General features: G+C 35.5%; 1 non-coding gene across 1 annotated transcript; it reads left to right on the forward strand.

Moving 5' to 3' along the window:
* Positions 1–13,178: 13,178 nt before the first annotated feature.
* LOC119471601 lies at positions 13,179–13,329 on the forward strand. The gene has a single exon (XR_005200665.1). It is a non-coding gene; the product is annotated as a U12 minor spliceosomal RNA (small nuclear RNA).
* The last annotated feature ends 4,111 nt before the right edge of the window (positions 13,330–17,440 follow it).

Here is a 17,440-nt window from a genome sequence, read left to right on the forward strand (position 1 = left end):
TACAGGCACGTGCCACCATGCCCAGCTAATGTTTTGTATTTTTAGTAGAGACGGGGTTTCACCATGTTGACCAGGATGGTCTCGATCTCTTGACCTCGTGATCCACCCGCCTCCGCCTCCCAAAGTGCTGGGATTACAGGCTTGAGCCACCGCGCCTGGCCGTGTTGTACTTTTAAGAAAGATAAGTTTTGGCAGAGACAGACATACACAGAGGAAAGACAATGAGAAGATACACAAAAAGATGCCATTGGAAAGCAGAGGAGCATGCTAACGCAGCTGTAAGCCAAGGAATGCTAATGGTTGCCTGCAGCCACCAGAAGCAAGGAAAATGCAAGAAACAGTTTATTCAGAGTCTCAGAGGGTACCCTACAGATTTCAAACTCCTATTTTCCAGAAATGGGAGGTAATTCATATCTACTATCTTCAGCCACTTCAGCCACAACTGTGTGTACTTTGTTACTGCAGCACCAGGGAACTAATAAACTGATATTATAAAATAACACCAATGTATAAAGTTAGAGCATACCTTCCAGCTCTCAAATTGAATCAAATTCTATCAACAACAAAAACATAAATTAACTAATGGAAAAAACGCATCGATAATTAGAAATGTGTGGCATAAAGTAAATAGATTGTGTAAAATTGTTTTTTTTTGTATTAGGAGAGTATTAATGAAATATAGCTCATCTGAAAGCATTTTTAGTAAAAACACATTTCATATTTTTAATTAGTAACACATGTTTGTGTGTCATTGAACCCATTCACTTTATTTTGGAAGGCAAATATTATTTGATATCAAATTAGAAGGTGGCTGAAAATTAAGCGGTTCTCTTTTTAAGATAAACCACAATAACATGCTTAAACAGGATTTGTGTTGCTACATTGTGCACAATTCATAGCTAAATTTTTTGAAATAAAGATTCTTAATGTATGCTGTGTTAAAAGGGTCTGCAGATCATTTACAAGAGACTAGAAAGTCTCCTAAGAGTCCTTTGATCTAGATAATATCAGACTCCCCACGTTTTGTGTAGAGAATTGTTTGTATGCATATAATACTTCTCTACTAATTTAAACTCTTTAAGATAACCCTGAGGCTCTGATGAAAGCTACGTAGCTCGACTTCTCAGATATATTGGCACTTCTTAATCTTTCATTTTAAAATGGAGCCATTTCAACCTTAGAAATTGTCATCCTCACTTACGTTTACAAGCAATCAGTGGTACCAGAGCTTCGTAACAAAGTCTCATTTCAACCACAGCAAGAACTTATATACAAAAGAAAGTGGGAGAGGCATTATAGACTATGTCTTAGCCACTCCAGCTTGTCAGGTATAAATAAACTCCTGTACACATAAGCACTATGGCAAAAAGAGGAGAATGGTATTAAGTTTCCTTGTTCATTTTTCACTGAAATCATTTTAGTACTGAAGTTCAATTTTGTACCTACCTGTTCTTTATTTCAACATAGCATCCCCTTGCATTAACACAAAGATACATTATGTGTTTTTATGCTTTTTCACGTTTCCATAGTAGCAAAAAGACAAATCTTCTGCTATACAATAAAGAAAAACAGTGTCAATAATTGGCAGTCACCTAGGCTTTATTATGTGCCAGGCACTATTCTAAGCTCCTTACTTGTATTAAATCAATTAATCTTCATAATAACCCTGAGAGCATATGAAATACAAAGCTGAGAACCAGCCATCCGATCTAACATTGGTGTGCTTCCTTATCTAAGCATATTTCATATTCATTCATGTGCTGACAGAGCAATTCAGAGAAAAACACAGACACATAGAAAATATATAATTCCTTTATCAGTAAGGAAATCTGCAGCTGGAGATGTTTTCTACCATTGCCAAAGAAACACTGCATCAATGTAGAAATGAATAATGTATAAATAACCCAATATATTCAGATGCACTGTGTTGCTTTCTACATAGACACTGATGATGAAAGAGCAATATGTTGGAAATTTGGATACCTGAATTTCAACCTTGATGCTACATCTCTCTAGTTATGTATAAGCATAAAGGAAACATCACAACACTTTGGCTAGACCTTGATTTCCCCACTTTAGAAGTAAGAATGAACGCTGATATTCCTCTGATTTCTAAATGCAATAAATTTGCTCATTTGATACTTAATATGTGCAAACTGTGATAGATGCTTGAAGTACACAGATGAATGAAATATTTTCATGGTGATTATATTCTCAGTTCTAATAATTTTATTAAATATGACTGATATATTCCTAATGGCACATATTTAACATATACAAAAATTTGGTAAGTTTGAACAAATGCATTGAAGAAATTTAGAAAACATCACTCTAAAAAATGCCACTCTCATATATTGATTCTTGTGAGTTAAAGGCACTTACCAAACAGCAGATATAAGAAGGACACTGTCATCTCCCTTTGTGTCTTAAAATCAAGAGATGAAACTCCCATGTGAGAGCGGCCCTTTTTTTGCCAAGAGAAAAAAATCAAAAAACATTCTTATCATTGTCATTAAGGACAGGAAACTGAGACAGAGAATTCTATGCAAACAAGCTTTGTTAAAATAATTCCTATCTTCCTTTAGCCTCATATGTTTTAGCTGCTTTTCAACTGTTGCCTCTTTTTTTAATCGGTATTAGTCCATTTTCATAAAGTCCACACTGTTCATACAGACATACCCAAGACTAGGCAACTTAAAAGAAAGAGGTTCAGTGGACTTACAGGCCCATGTGGCTGAAAAGGCCTCACAATGACAGAAGGTGAAAGGCATGTCTCACAAGGCAGTAGATGAGAGGAGAGCTTGTGCTGGGGGAAATCTTCTTTTAAAAAAAACCTTCAGATCTCATGAGACTAATCCACCATCACGAGAACAGCACAGGAAAGATCTGCCCCCACAATTCAATACCTCCCATTAGGTTCCTCCCACAACCCATGGGAATTCAAGATGAGATTTGGGTGGGGACACAGCCAAACCATATTACAATCAAACATAAAAGTATGTAGGGTTTGCCAGTTCTTTTGGTCTTCATTTCCTTATAAGGTCTCCTGTGTCACATAAAACTTCCATTATATAAATATGTATTCTTTTCTCCTGTTGATCTGCCATATGGCAAATTAATCTGTAGGCCCATTCTGATACCTTAAATGGGTAGGCGCAAGGTTTTGCTTTTCTTACAACATACATCTGTAAAACTATCACCATGGTCAAACTAACAGACATATCTATCACCTCCATATGTTTCCTTGTGTCCCTTGGTTTTTGTATATTTGTTTATCTATTTGTGGTAAGAATACTTAATGAAATCTACTGTCTTAAGAAAATTTTAGGTGCATAATGCAATATTGTTTACTATAGGCAACATGTTGTACAGAAGGTCTTTAGAATTTGCCTATCAGTCATAACTGAAACTTTCGACCTATTGAACTACAGCTTCCCATTTCCCCTCTTCTCAGCCCCTGGCAACCACCATACTATCTGCTTCTGTGAGTTTGACTATTTTAAATACTTTATGTAAATGAAATTATGTAGTATTTGTCATTTTGTGACCAGCCCAATTCACAGAATAAAAAGGCAAACTTTGGAATGGGAAAAATATTTGCAAACCATATGTCTGATAAAAGGTTAATACCCAAACTATACAGGAAACTCCTATAACTTAACAGCAAAAACGTAAACAACCAGCCGGGCGCGGTGGCTCACACCTGTAATCCCAGCACTTCGGGAGGCCGAGGCGGGTGGATCACGAGGTCAAGAGATCGAGACCATCCTGGTCAACATGGTGAAACCCCGTCTCTACTAAAACTACAAAAAATCAGCTGGGCATAGTGGCGCATGCCTGTAATCCCAGCTACTCAGGAGGCTGAGGCAGGAGAATTGCCTGAACCCAGGAGGCGGAGGTTGCGGTGAGCCGAGATAGCGCCATTGCACTCCAGCCTGGGTAACAAGAGCGAAACTCTGTCTCAAAAAAAAAAAAAAAAAAAAAAAAAAAAAATATAAAAAAAAAAAAAAAAAAAAAAAAAAACATAAATAACCTGATTTTTTAAAAGGCAAAGAACTTGCAGAGACATGTCTCCAAAGAAGACATACAAAAGGCTAATAGAAAATGAAAAGATATTCAACATAACCAATTACTGGAAAACTACAAATCAAACTCACAATGAGAGGTCACCTCAAACCTGTAAAATTTGCTATTTTTTTAAAAAAAAGATGTGTTGGCAAGAATATGGAGAAATTAAAATCTTTGTATACTGTTGATATGAATGTAAAAGGGTGCAACTATTATAGAAAACTGTATGGAGGATCCCCCAAAATCAAAAATAGATCTACCATTTGATTCAGCTACCCACAGGATTATAAATCATTCTATTATAAAGACATACACATACATATGTTTATTGCAGCACTGTTCACAATAGCAAAGACTTGGAACCAACCCAAATGCCCATCAATGATAGACTGGATAAACAAAATGTGGCACAGCTACACCATGGAACATTATGCAGCCAAAAAAATGATGAGTTCATGTCCTTTGCAAGGACATGGATAAAGCTGGAAGTCATCATTCTCAGCAAACTAACACAGGAACAGAAAACCAAACACCACATGTTCTCACTTATAAGTGGGAGTTGAACAATATGAATGCAAGGACACAGGGAGGGGAACATCACACACTGTGGCCTATCAGGGCGTGGGAGCCTACGGGAGGGACAGCATTAGAAGAAATACCTAATGTAGATGACGGGCTGATGGGTGCAGTAAACCACCATGGCACATGGATACCTATGTAACAAACCTGCATGTTCTGCACATGTACCCCACAACTTAAAGTATAATAACAAAAAAAAATTCTAAAGAATTAAAATCAGGATGTCAAAGAGATATCTGCACTTCCGTTTTCATTGCAGCAAATTCACAATAGCCAATATATGAAAGCAACCTAAATGTTTAGGTAGATGAATGAAGAAAATGTACTAGACACATTAATGAAGTATTATTCTGTATTTAAAAAAGAACATCCTACCACATGCAAAATCATGGATGGACCCTGAGGACATTATACTAAGCAAAATGAGCTAGTCATGCAATGGTATTCATATTCTAATTTTCAACTCAGTATTGCAAGTACTGTGATACAGTGAGGTCAGTTTACTGTGAGAAGCAAAAGGAGAACATTTAATCCAGACTAGGTAATTATAACAGTTTTTCTAAAGGGACTGACAATAATTTGAGTCTTCAAACTACTCAGGGCTTAAGTATGTTATACACAGAAAAATACTTCAGGCAGAAGAATCATTGCATTATAAGCTAGGGAGAAATGAAAGAGCTGGACTTATGTGTTGAAGAGCCCACATAATCTAGCGAGGTTTACATATAGGAAATAAGCTGGAAATGGAGAAAACAGAAGTTGAGAAAACTGGTAGGAGAAAGGTCATAAAGAGCATAAGTTGTGCCAAAAACTTTTGCACATAGATTAATATTTGCCGGTATACAATATATTACATTTTTATAGGGAAGATACAAAATGGTATTTTAATGGCTTACACATTATGAAGTAATTGAACTTATTAAATGTTAAGACATTTCCCAAATTTGTTTCCAAATCTATTTGATCATGAAATTTGTTCATCAGATTTTATTGCAAATTACCATGCAGACAAAACATTTCACTAATTACAGATATACATTTTGATTAACTGTGTAGGCCAAAAAGGTGAGAGAGAGGGAGAAAGAGAGAGAGAGAGCCAACAAAATCCTAGAAGCTCCCTTTTTGTTTCTTCATAATTATTACCAAGCCTTACTCCAAAATGATTACTCCTATTCTATTTGAACTGCCATATAAATTTTTTTCTTTTTAGAAAATTTATGTAAATGTAATTTTACAATCAACTTATTTGTGGCTTGTTCCCTTTTACTCAAAATATATTTTATTCATGCTGCTGTGGGTAGAGATAGTTAATTCATTTTCATTACTGGAGAGTATTCATTGTATGACTCTACTACAATTTAGACGTTCAACTCTGGCTGCTAGTTTGGAGGTATCGTAAGTAATTCTACAATTTCTATTTTTGCAAAGGTGTTCTGTTGCATGTGTTTACTCAGTCCTGTTGGGTATAAACATTGGAGTCAAAGTGCTGCATTAAATAACATAAAATACCCAGGATTAGTAAATACTGCCAATTATGTTTTTTCGAGTAGTTTTCCAATTTATACTCCCACCAGGAACATGTTAAGAGTTGATATTGCTGCACGTATCTGCCAACAAATGATATTGCATGTGTGTGTGTGTGTGTGTGTGTGTGTGTGTGTGTGTGTGTTGAGGCAGAGTCTTGTTCTGTTGTTGCCTGGGCCCACTATAACCTTCATCTCCCAGATTCAAGCAATTCTCTTGCCTCAGCCTCCCAAGTAGCTGGGACTACAGGAGTCCACCACCATGCCCAGCTGATTTTTTTTAAACAGAGTCTTGCTCTGTTACCCAGGATGCAGTGCAATGACACCATCTTGGCTCACTGCAACCTCCGCCTTCTGGGTTCAAGCAAGTCTCCTACCTCAGCCTCCCAAGTAGCTGGAATTACAGGCATGTGCTGCAATACCGTGCTAATTTTTTTGCATTTTTAGTAGAGGCAGGGTTTCAGCATGTCAACCAGGTTGTCTCAAACTTCTGACCTCAGGTGACCCGCCTGCCTTGGCCTCGCAAAGTGCTGGGATTACAAGTGTGAGCCCAGCCTTGTTTAAGCCATTCATGTGTCTTGTTTTTGGTATCCCAAAGTGTTTAATTTGTATTTTTCCTTTCTTTTTTTTCTGAAATGGAGGCTTGCTCTATTGCCCAGGCTGTAGTGCAGTGGTGTGATCTCAGTTCACTGCAACCTCTGCCTCCTGGGTTCAAGGGAGTCTCCTGCCTCAGCCTCCCAAGTAGCTGGGTTACAATGCACATGCTACCCCACCTGGCTAATTTTTGTATTTTTAGTGGAGACGGGGTTTCGGCATTTTGGCCAGGCTGGTCAACTCCTAACCTCGTCATCCACCCGTCTCAGCCTCCCAAAGTGCTGGGATTACAGTCATGAGCCACAGTGCCTGGCCTAATTTGTATTTTTCCTAACTAATAATGAGGTTAAGCATGATGCCATGTAATTTGGCAATTTGGATATTTTCTTTTGAAAATGCATTTTCATATTTTTATCTATGTTATTATTGATTTGATGATCTTTGATTGGTTGGTTGACTGCTACTTTTTCCTGTCTTCTTATTGATTTGTAGGCATTGTTTAAATATTCTAAAGACTAGCACTATGTCAGTTACATGAATTATAAGTATTATTGTTATGTATGTTGCTTAGCATTACATTCTCAATGTCACTTCATAACTAGAAATCTCTATGTTATTAGAGGGTGAGGTAGGTGTCAAGATGTGTTTTTAGTTTTTATTTTCAATTTTCATTTTTTGAAACAGGGTCTCACTCTGTCACCCAGGCTAGAGTGCAGTGGTACCATCCTAGCTCATTACAGATTCTACCTGTGATCAAGTGGTTCTCCTGCCTCAGTCTCCTGAAGAGCTGGGACTAAAAGGACACCACCATGTCCAGCTAAAGGATATGTCTTTAATATGTATAGCCAATTAATTTAGCACATTTGAATAAAACAATTATTTTCTTTTTTCTGTGTAGTACAATTTTGTTATAAAACGACTGTACATGTACGTAGACTTTGTTTCCGGATGACCCATTCTCCTTTCTTATTCATTTTGTCTCTGTGCCAACACCACCATACTGTTCAGATTTCTGTTTAAATAACTACACCAAGTATATTAAATTTGCATTTGTGTATATATCTAATAAAACTTAGAGTAAATAAATTCAAAATTAGTAAGAAAAAATATGGCAAAATTTATTTAATTTCTAGAAAGTAAATGCAAAATTACATTTTAGAGAATTATTTACATATAAATAATTCAAACAACAAAAAAATTATTGAATATTTTAATATAACAGAGCATCAAAGTGTTGTGTCTGATGTAAATCTAAGTTACACAAAACAATGCATTTTCTATGTGAATGTCTCAGTGAGGTGTCATTTTGAGATAAGTTTCTGGGCACGAGTTTTCTAAAATAACTTTTGATATCCATAAAAATAAGTCTTTCCTCTGATTCTTGAAGATCAGCTTAGCTATGTGTGGTCCCTTATATTACACAAACCCACTACACAAAGTTTTATTGGAATCTGATTAAGATGCCATGTAATGTAGAGAATATTTTGAAATATGTTGACATATTTCCAACATCATATCCTTAAATCCATGAAAGTATTTCTCTTCTTTTTATTCTACTAACATTTTATGAATTTTTTTGTTGAGGTGTCTTGCATCTTTTTTCAGATTGATAGTATTTATTTGATGTATTCAATATCATTGTAAGTCACATAGCTTTATTTTTTTATTATTTTATTTTATTATTTTTTATTTCAATAAGTTTTTAGGGAACAGGTGGCATTTGTGTACAAGGAATTAAGTTACATAATTTCAAATATCTTTTTTCTGCTTTTTGATTTTGTTATATGGAAATGTAAACTTTTGTATATTGACTTTGTAGCCAATGATTTTGCTAAATGAATTAACTAATTCTCATAATGTACGTGCTGTTTTTTTGGAGGTTATATATCAGAATCACATAATCTGTGAATGAGAAGACTTTTATGTCTTCCTTTTAATCTTTATACATTTTCTATTGCCTTATATCACTATATAAGTCTTCAATAAAATGTCTAAAAGAAGGGATGATAGGTATTGTCATTTTTTATTCTCAGACAGATATTTCAAAATATCACAATTAAACATGTTTGTGATTGAACTATTTTAGATTTTTAATCAAATTAAGAAATTTTCTTCCTATATTTAGTCATCTAAGAGTTGTTATCATGAATGTATACTGTATTAAATGTTAATTCTAAATTTTATTGTGATAATCGTATTATTTTTGTTAGTGTTGTGGGTTATATGCATTGATTAAAGCAGCCTCCAGTTACAAAAGTAAATTAAACTTGGTTGTTATATATATTTAACATTACCAGATATTTCTGGTTTGTATTTAAGGGACATTTTTCTCCACTTGTCATTTTTAATGACTATAAAAATATTTACTTCTAAAACTCTTATAGTTTCACATCTTGCATTTAATGTCATGGTTACAGTACTTAGGGTCACAGAGTTAGGCTCATCAAGACTGTGGTCTACTGGCATAGGACTAGACAATTAGATCAATGGAACAGTAGGGAGTGCAGAAATAGACCCACATGTAGATGATCAATTGAGTTTCAATGAAAGTACGAAAGCAATTCACTAGGAAAATAATAGTATGATTCAACAAATATTCCAGAAAAATTGGCAGTTCATGTGCAAAACTTAATAAAAATTAAAAACTAGCAATTGAAAAAAAAGTTACAAATTATAAATATCAGAAATAAAAAAGGATATTTCTATAAATTATTTAGATATCAAAAGAATAATAGGGAACTATTACAAACAACTCCACACACATAAATTTAACAAATTAGATTAAATTGATCTCTTCCTCTAAAACACTAACTACCACAACTAACCAAATATAAAACAGATGATTTGAATAGCTCTATAATAATCAAGGAAATTAGTCATAATTAAATACTCCCAAAAATAAATCTCCAGGTCCAGATGATTTCAGGAGATAATTCTACTAAAAATTTAAATACTTGATACCAATTCAAATCAAACTCTTCCAGAAAACAGGAGACACACTTCTCAATTAGTTTGATAAAGGTAATATTATCTTAATATCAAAATGAGAAGAATGTATTTTTTTAAAAATTACAGACAAATGGCCTTCATAAATATAGACAAAAATATTTTTAGTTTTTTTTTTGAGGCAGAGTCTCGCTCTGTTTCTAGGTGCCAGGCTGGAGTGCAATGGCATGATCTCGGCTCACTGCAACTTCTGCCTCCCGGGTTGAAGCACTTCTCCTGCCTCAGCCTCCTGAGTAGCTGGGACTACAGTTGGGCATCACCCTGCCCAGCTAATGTTTGTATTTTTAGTAGAGACAAATCTTTAATAAAATATTAGCCAATCCAGCAATATATAAAAATAATTATACATCACATCTATGTAAAGTCATTAAATAGATACTAGGCTGTCTTAGTCTGGTTCAGACTGTAATAACAAAATACCATTGACAGACTAGCTTGTCAACAAAAGAAATTTATATCTTATAGTTCTAGAGGCTGAGAAATCAAGATCATGACAGATACACAGCTCTGTTAGAGTTTGTTTTCTGGTTTATAGATGGTGTCTCTCACTGTGCTCTGACAGTGGAAAAAGCAAGGCAACTCTCTGGGGCCTCTTTTATGAAGACACTAATACCATGCATAAGAACTCTACCCTCATGACGCAAATGTCTCCAGCTCCCAATTATCATTGTCTTGGGAGTTAGAATTTCAATGTATAAATTTCAGGATGACACAAATATTCTGACCATAGCAAAGGGTGGTTTAATACATGAAAATCAATAAATATAATCTACCACATCAAGAAGCTAAAAAGAAAAAAAAATGTGACCATATCAGTTGATGCAGAAAAAGAGTTTGACAAAATCTAACACCAGTTTTTTATTAAAACTCTCAGCAAGTTAGGAATATAGAAGAATTATTTTAACTTGATAAAGAAAACCCACCAAAATTCTGTAGCTAACATTACACTTAATAGTGAAAGACAGAATTTCTGCTTTCATTTCTCTTATTTTTTTTCTTATATTTATCCATTTATTATAAGGATAAATTACAAAGGATACAGATGAATAGCCAGAGGGAAGAGGTGCATAAGGCAAAATACGGGGAAAAGAGGCACAGGGCTTCCATGCTGTCTCTGGATACTACCCTGCAGGAACTTCTACACGTTCTGCTATCTGGAAGATTCCAAAGCTCAGTCCTTATGTTCTTTTATGGAAACTGCCTTATGTAGGCATGATTGATTATATCATCGGCTGTTGGTGATCAACTCAATATCAGCCTTTCTATCCTCCCTGGACGTGAGAGAGGTTGTTGAGGTATGGTGAAGTAGGAGGTGGGCTGAAAGTTTCAACCTTCCCTCTTGGGAGGATAGAAAACAGTGAACAGTCCCCACCTGAGGCTATTGAGGGGTTCCAGTCATCTCATTAGCATACAAGGGACACTCATCACTCCGGAGATCCTGAGGATTTTAGGAGCTATGCATCAGGAAACCAGAAGACCAAATATACATTTCACAATATCACAGGAAGAAGCATGATTAAGAACTTTCCAAACTAATTACAAATGTCAAAAATCTGAAACCTAACTTAAATGTCACAAAATTGAAAAAAAAAATTATCAGTTTTCTCAGGCAATTCTAAAACACTTTTTCTTACCTATTTTGGTTGTACCCTCTTTGATCATCTCCTCAAAACACAATTTTGCAATACCATTTTCTATAGAGAGAATAGAAAGATAATTCAGACCTTTTTCTAGTGTGTTTGATTAAAATTTATTTTTGAAGATTTAGAGCATTGTTTTTTCTTTCTGTTTTCAATTCAAGATTGGTCACATTATATAAAATTCAATATTGTCTAGATTTGGGGAAACACTTGTTATATATGTACTGTAAGATTTGAGAAATAAAATTTTAAGCCTCCACCCAGCTGAATAGATCTCCTCTTGGCCAAGGGGACCCTGGAGAGACCTTAAAAACTGAGTTCCTGGCCATGAGAGGAGGGAAGGTCAGCCACCCTTGTTATACGGCTGCCCTTGCTGACTGCCATTGGCTTTCTATTTAAGGGTTACATAGAAACTATCCCTTTGGAAAGACTCGCTCTATCTCTGATACCAACCAAACCTCATGTGCCCCTCCCCTACGGTTTTGACACAGGACTGACCAGCATTCCTTCCTGATGAGAGACCACTGACCACAGAGTAGCTCTGGCCAGTCTATGGACGCTGAACACAGAGGGCCTCCATGTCTGCTGCTTAGTTACATCAATGAAAATAGTATAAACCTCACAAAAGTCTGTTCTAGGAAATCATTAATCAAACTAGCTAATGCAGGTCATCAGTTCAATGAATATGCTTAGTCACTGTACAAGAAAAAGAAATGTCCTGAAATCTTCCAACTGAAGAATGATGAAGTTCATTAATTTGGAAAAAGAGCTTTATTTCTCATAAAGCATTGCAGCTTGCAGGCTGGCCATCTTGCAGCTGGGAAGTATAACCTCCAGAACAAGTACTTCAGGGGATGGGTCAAGGGAACAGGAATGTATGCTGAGCAGGTTGGCTAAGTACACATGTTCAGCAGGTTATTGGAGGAGCAATGGAAACTCACAAAAGGGAGGCAAGAGCATGTGTAGTAGTCAACAGTCTTTCAACATGCTTCCCTGCTCACCATTGGGGTGGAGACTTAACATTTAAATGTATTACAAGGAGGCTCTAAACATCATTCCTCCTATTTAATATACTTTCCAGGCTGTCCAATCTTCCAGCTTCCCTGGGCCACATTGGATGAAGAATTGTCTTGGGCCACACATAAAGTACAGTAACACTAACAATAGCTGATGAGCTACAGAAAAAGTCACACACAAAATGTTTTAATAAAGTTCACTAATTTGTGTTGGGCCACATACAAATCTGTCCTGGACCTCATGTGGCCCACAAGCCATGGGTTGGACAAGTTCACTTTCTGTAATACTACAAATCTAGTGATTTCAGTAAGGCAAGAAAAGCAAATAGAAGCATGCATACAAATAGAAAGGAAGAAATAAAACTATTTCTATTTGCAGTGACATGATAGGTCAATTAGAAAATTCTTTTTTTTTAAATTGTATTTTAGGTTCTGAGGTACATGTGCTGATCATGCAGGTTCATTGCATAGGTACATACTTAGCAAAGTGGTTTCATCCTCCATCCTCCCATCACCTGGTATTTCTCCCCACGTTATCCTTCCCAGACTCCTCACCCCCTGCTGTCCCTCCCTTAGCCTCCTGCCACCTACCCCATTGTGTAATGTTCCTCTCCTGTTATATTGGGGTTCAGGGGTTCAGCTCCCCTGAGAGGATGTTTCTCCAGGTTCTTGGTCTCCTGCCCTCTCAGGAATGAGAGAGGGGACCACGGTGCAGTGCTCAGTAAATGCCGGACTCAGAAGTGTTTGTAGAAATGCCTTAAACTTAATGATTAAGGAAAATAATGATTCAGGGTGATGCCTGAATCCTCACTGCTAATGTGAGACGAATTTTTGAGTGGGTAAAGGTCGCCCCTGAGGTGACCTGCCTACTTTGCAGGATGCCTGGGAGCCAAGATCTGCCTGACCGCATTAAAAAAAAAAAAGATTTATTTAGAGAGACAGAGAGAGAAACAGGAGAAGGCGAGAGAAAGAAACAGCTAACTCTCAAACTGAGTGAGAGAATCCAGAAAGATGGAATCCAGGAGAGAAAGGCAGCTTCCACACTGAGTGGAAGGGATTAGAGAGAGATGGAGTTTAGGAGGAGAAGACAGGCTTCCACAAGAGAGTGTGGAAGGGGACACCAGAGGGGAAATCCAGGAGAGAGAAAAACAACTTCCACAAGAGTGTTCGTGGAAGGGGATCCAAACATGGAGTCTGAAAGGGTGTGGAAGTAGGGGACTTTTAACCCGGGAGGAACCCTGCCTTCCCTAAGACCCCAGGCCAATGAAAGGAGTTCCTTAGAACTTCTGCTGGGATGATTGACTCTCAGTTTCTTCCTGTGCCTGCGAAATCCAAACATAAACCATTAAATCTCCCTGATGGAGAGAGATGGGAGGGGGGCATGGCACTGGTAAGTTTTTGCCCTTAAAACTACGCCCCCTTGTGGACCCAGAAAGAGAACACATTCCCTCACCCCCTGTGTCCACATGTTCTCATTGTTCAACACCCACCTGTGAGTGACAACATGCGGTGTTTGGTTTTCTGTTCTTGTGTCAGTTTGCTGAGAATTATGTGGTTTCCAGATTCATCCATGTCCCTACAAAGGACATGAACTCGTCATTTTTTATGGCTGCATAGTATTCCATGGTGTATATGTGCCACATTTTCCTTTTCCAGTCTATCATTGATGGGCATTTGGGTTGGTTCCAGATCTTTGCTACTGTAAACAGTGCTGCAATGAACATACATGTGCATGTGTCTTTATAACAGAACAATTTATGATCCTTTGGGTATATACCCAGTAATGGGATTGCGGGTCAAATGGAATTTCTATTTCTAGATCCTTGAGGTATCACCACACTGTCTTCCACAATGGTCGAACTCCAATTAGAAAATTCTAAAGAATTTGCAAAAACAAAAGTTTGTGAGTTTAACAGGGTAATATAAGATCAACATATAAAAATCAATTATATTTCTATATACTATCCATGAACATATCATGTGGAAATTAAATATGTAATACCATTTACAATTGTACAAAAAATGTAACAAAACATTTGTAAGACTTGTATGCTCAAAGCCACAAATAATTGTTGGAAGAAATCCAAAATGATATAAATAAATGGAAAGACATAAAATATTCATAAACTGGAAAAATTGGCAGAGTAAAAATGTCAATGTTACCCAAATTAATGTATAGGTTTAACCTAATTCTTATCATATTCACAAGTTTTTTTATAGATATAGACAAGATTATTATAAAATTTATATACAGAACAAAGGAACTAAAATACCAAAAACAGTTTGAAAAATATGAATATATTGAGGGGAATCAGTTTTCTAAATTCAAGACTTGCTCTGTAACTACAGAAATCAAGACTATGTAGTAAATAAATAAACTCAACTAAATTTTAATAAAGGTGAAAAACAATTAAATGGAAGAAGTATAGCCTTTTAACAAATGGTGCTAGAGAAATTTGGATAACCATAGACCAAAATGAAAACAAAAACACACGCATGATTCTCTGTTAAACTTTGTCTTAATCCATTCTTATGCCATTTTGTACTGCTATAAAAGAATACCTGAAACAGAGTTATTTATCAATAAAAAAGGATTTATTAACTCAGGGTTCTGCAGGCTGAGAAATATGAGGGCATGGCCCTGGCTTCTGACCAGGGCTTTCCATGCTGTGGCACAAATGTGGTGAGAAGATCAAGGGAGAAGCAGACCACATGCAATAAGGTGAAAACCTGAGGGGTGTCCTGGTTTTGTGACAAGTCGCTTTCACAGAAACCAATCCATTCTAGCAAGAATCACGCTTGCAAGAACAAGAACTCAGTTCCCCAAGAACAGCACCAAGCCAGTCATGAGGGATCCTCCAACCTCACAACCAAAACACCTCCCACTAGGCCCTAATCTCAATCCGAACACATTGCGGATCAAATGTCAGTACGAATTTTGGTAGGGACAAAAAAAGACTACATCCAAATCATAGCAAACTTCACACTTTTCACTTTTCACAAAAATGATTCAACCTATAAAATGTATTCAAACGAAAAACCTAAAAGTATGATCTTTTTTTGAACAAACAATTATGTTAAAACTTTCATGCCTGGAAAAAGAGTTCTTAGACATTACAAGTATAATCTATAAAAGTAAAATGATAAATTAGGCCTCATCAAAATAAAAACTTTTACTCTGTGAAATACCATCTGAATAGGATAAATAGAAAGCTACAGAATGGAAGATCACATTTGTTAAACCACATATATAGCAAAAAAAACCTGTATCTAGAACTTATAAAGAACTCTCAAAACTTAACAGTAAAAATATAAATAACACAATTAGAAAATGGACAAAAGGAATAAAGGGTTATACCACTGAAGAGGATATATAAATGGCAAATAATCTCATGAAAAGGTGTTCAACATCTTTAGCCAAAAGAGAAAAAAATTAAAACCACAATGTAATCTCACAATACAGTTTATCAGAATGGTTGAAATTAAGAATAGTAATGACATCAGATGCTACCAGTGACAATGTGAAGAAACTGGATTATTGAATCGCTGCCCATGGAGATGTTAAAATAAAAAAAAAAAAATGGTTCAGCCACTCTAAACGTACTTCAGCAGTTTGGTATGAAACTAAACATGCAGTTACCATATGTCCAAGCAATTGCACTCTTGGATATTTATCCCAGAGAAATAAAAATATATGTTCACACAAAAACCTGTACATGGATATTCGTTTCAGCTTTACTTGGAATTGCTAAAAACTACTGAAACAACTTTAGAGATTTTTCAACAGGTAAATGGTTACACCAACATGTAATATACGATGGATGGAATATTAGTCAGCAATAAAAGGTAATAAGCTGTTTATATACACAATAATTTGGATAGATCTCACAGTTATTATGCTGAGTGAAAAAAGCCAATATCAAATGGAACATTTATGATTTATTTTATATAACATTCTTGAAATTACAAAAGTATACAGATTGAGAATGCATATTTTAGTGATTGTCAGAGGTTAGGCACTAGGAGGTGGGGGTGGCAAGAGCTCAGTGTGGTTGTAAATAAACAACAGAAAGTCACTTTATGGTGATGGAGTTGTTTCGTATCTTCACTGTGGTGGTGGATACATGAACCTACACGTGATAAAACTGTGTGGAACTAACGCATTTATATACGCATACACAAGTATAAAGAAAACTAGAAAATCTGAACATGGTCTGTGAATATGCATGTACTATTACATATAATAATTGTGCTATTGTAAAACATTATCTTGAAAGAAACTGGGTAAGGGGTACTCAGGATAGCTATTATTTCCTACGTCTGAATATGAATCTACAATAATTTCAATAAACATTTTAATATTAAAAATAGTACATATGCCCTTAAAATAAGTATAAATATGGTATATAACAATTAAAGTGTCTAGAGTCAGCACAGTTAAAAAAAATAATAGTTTTTATAGTGAGAGACATGCTTTTGAATCTTAGCACTCTTATTTATTTACTATGCATCCTTGAACATGTTATCTAAACTATGCTGAAACTCAGTTTTTATGTTTAAATTAAATGTATAATGCCTAAAATGTTTTACTGTAAAATTTAGCGTTACCATTTAAAAATAACATGCTCATACTTCTGATACCTTAGTAGATACTCCCAATATTACAGACATCAACAATTTTTAAAGTTTATAACAATATATTTTGGATAATTGTTCAACATTTTTATTGAGAAATACATTTGAAATAATATTGTATGCCTTATAGGGCCTACAATAACAAATAGTAATAATTTATTTTAAACAAATGAAATAATCAAATAATTATTTTAATTTTAAATGAAAATATGTTCCAACAGCATATATTTAATCCTAAACTTTTACTACTCAACAATGAAAATTCTGATATCCTTAATATTATACTTCACTAAAATAATAAATACCAGAAATTAGATTGTGATTAGTTAAAAAGGACAGAAACATAGCTGAGAAATTATAACTAACCTTTCTAGAAATC

This window comes from Cebus imitator, unplaced genomic scaffold (assembly GCF_001604975.1).
Source record: "Cebus imitator isolate Cc_AM_T3 unplaced genomic scaffold, Cebus_imitator-1.0 Scaffold65, whole genome shotgun sequence".
Taxonomy (NCBI): domain Eukaryota; kingdom Metazoa; phylum Chordata; class Mammalia; order Primates; family Cebidae; genus Cebus; species Cebus imitator.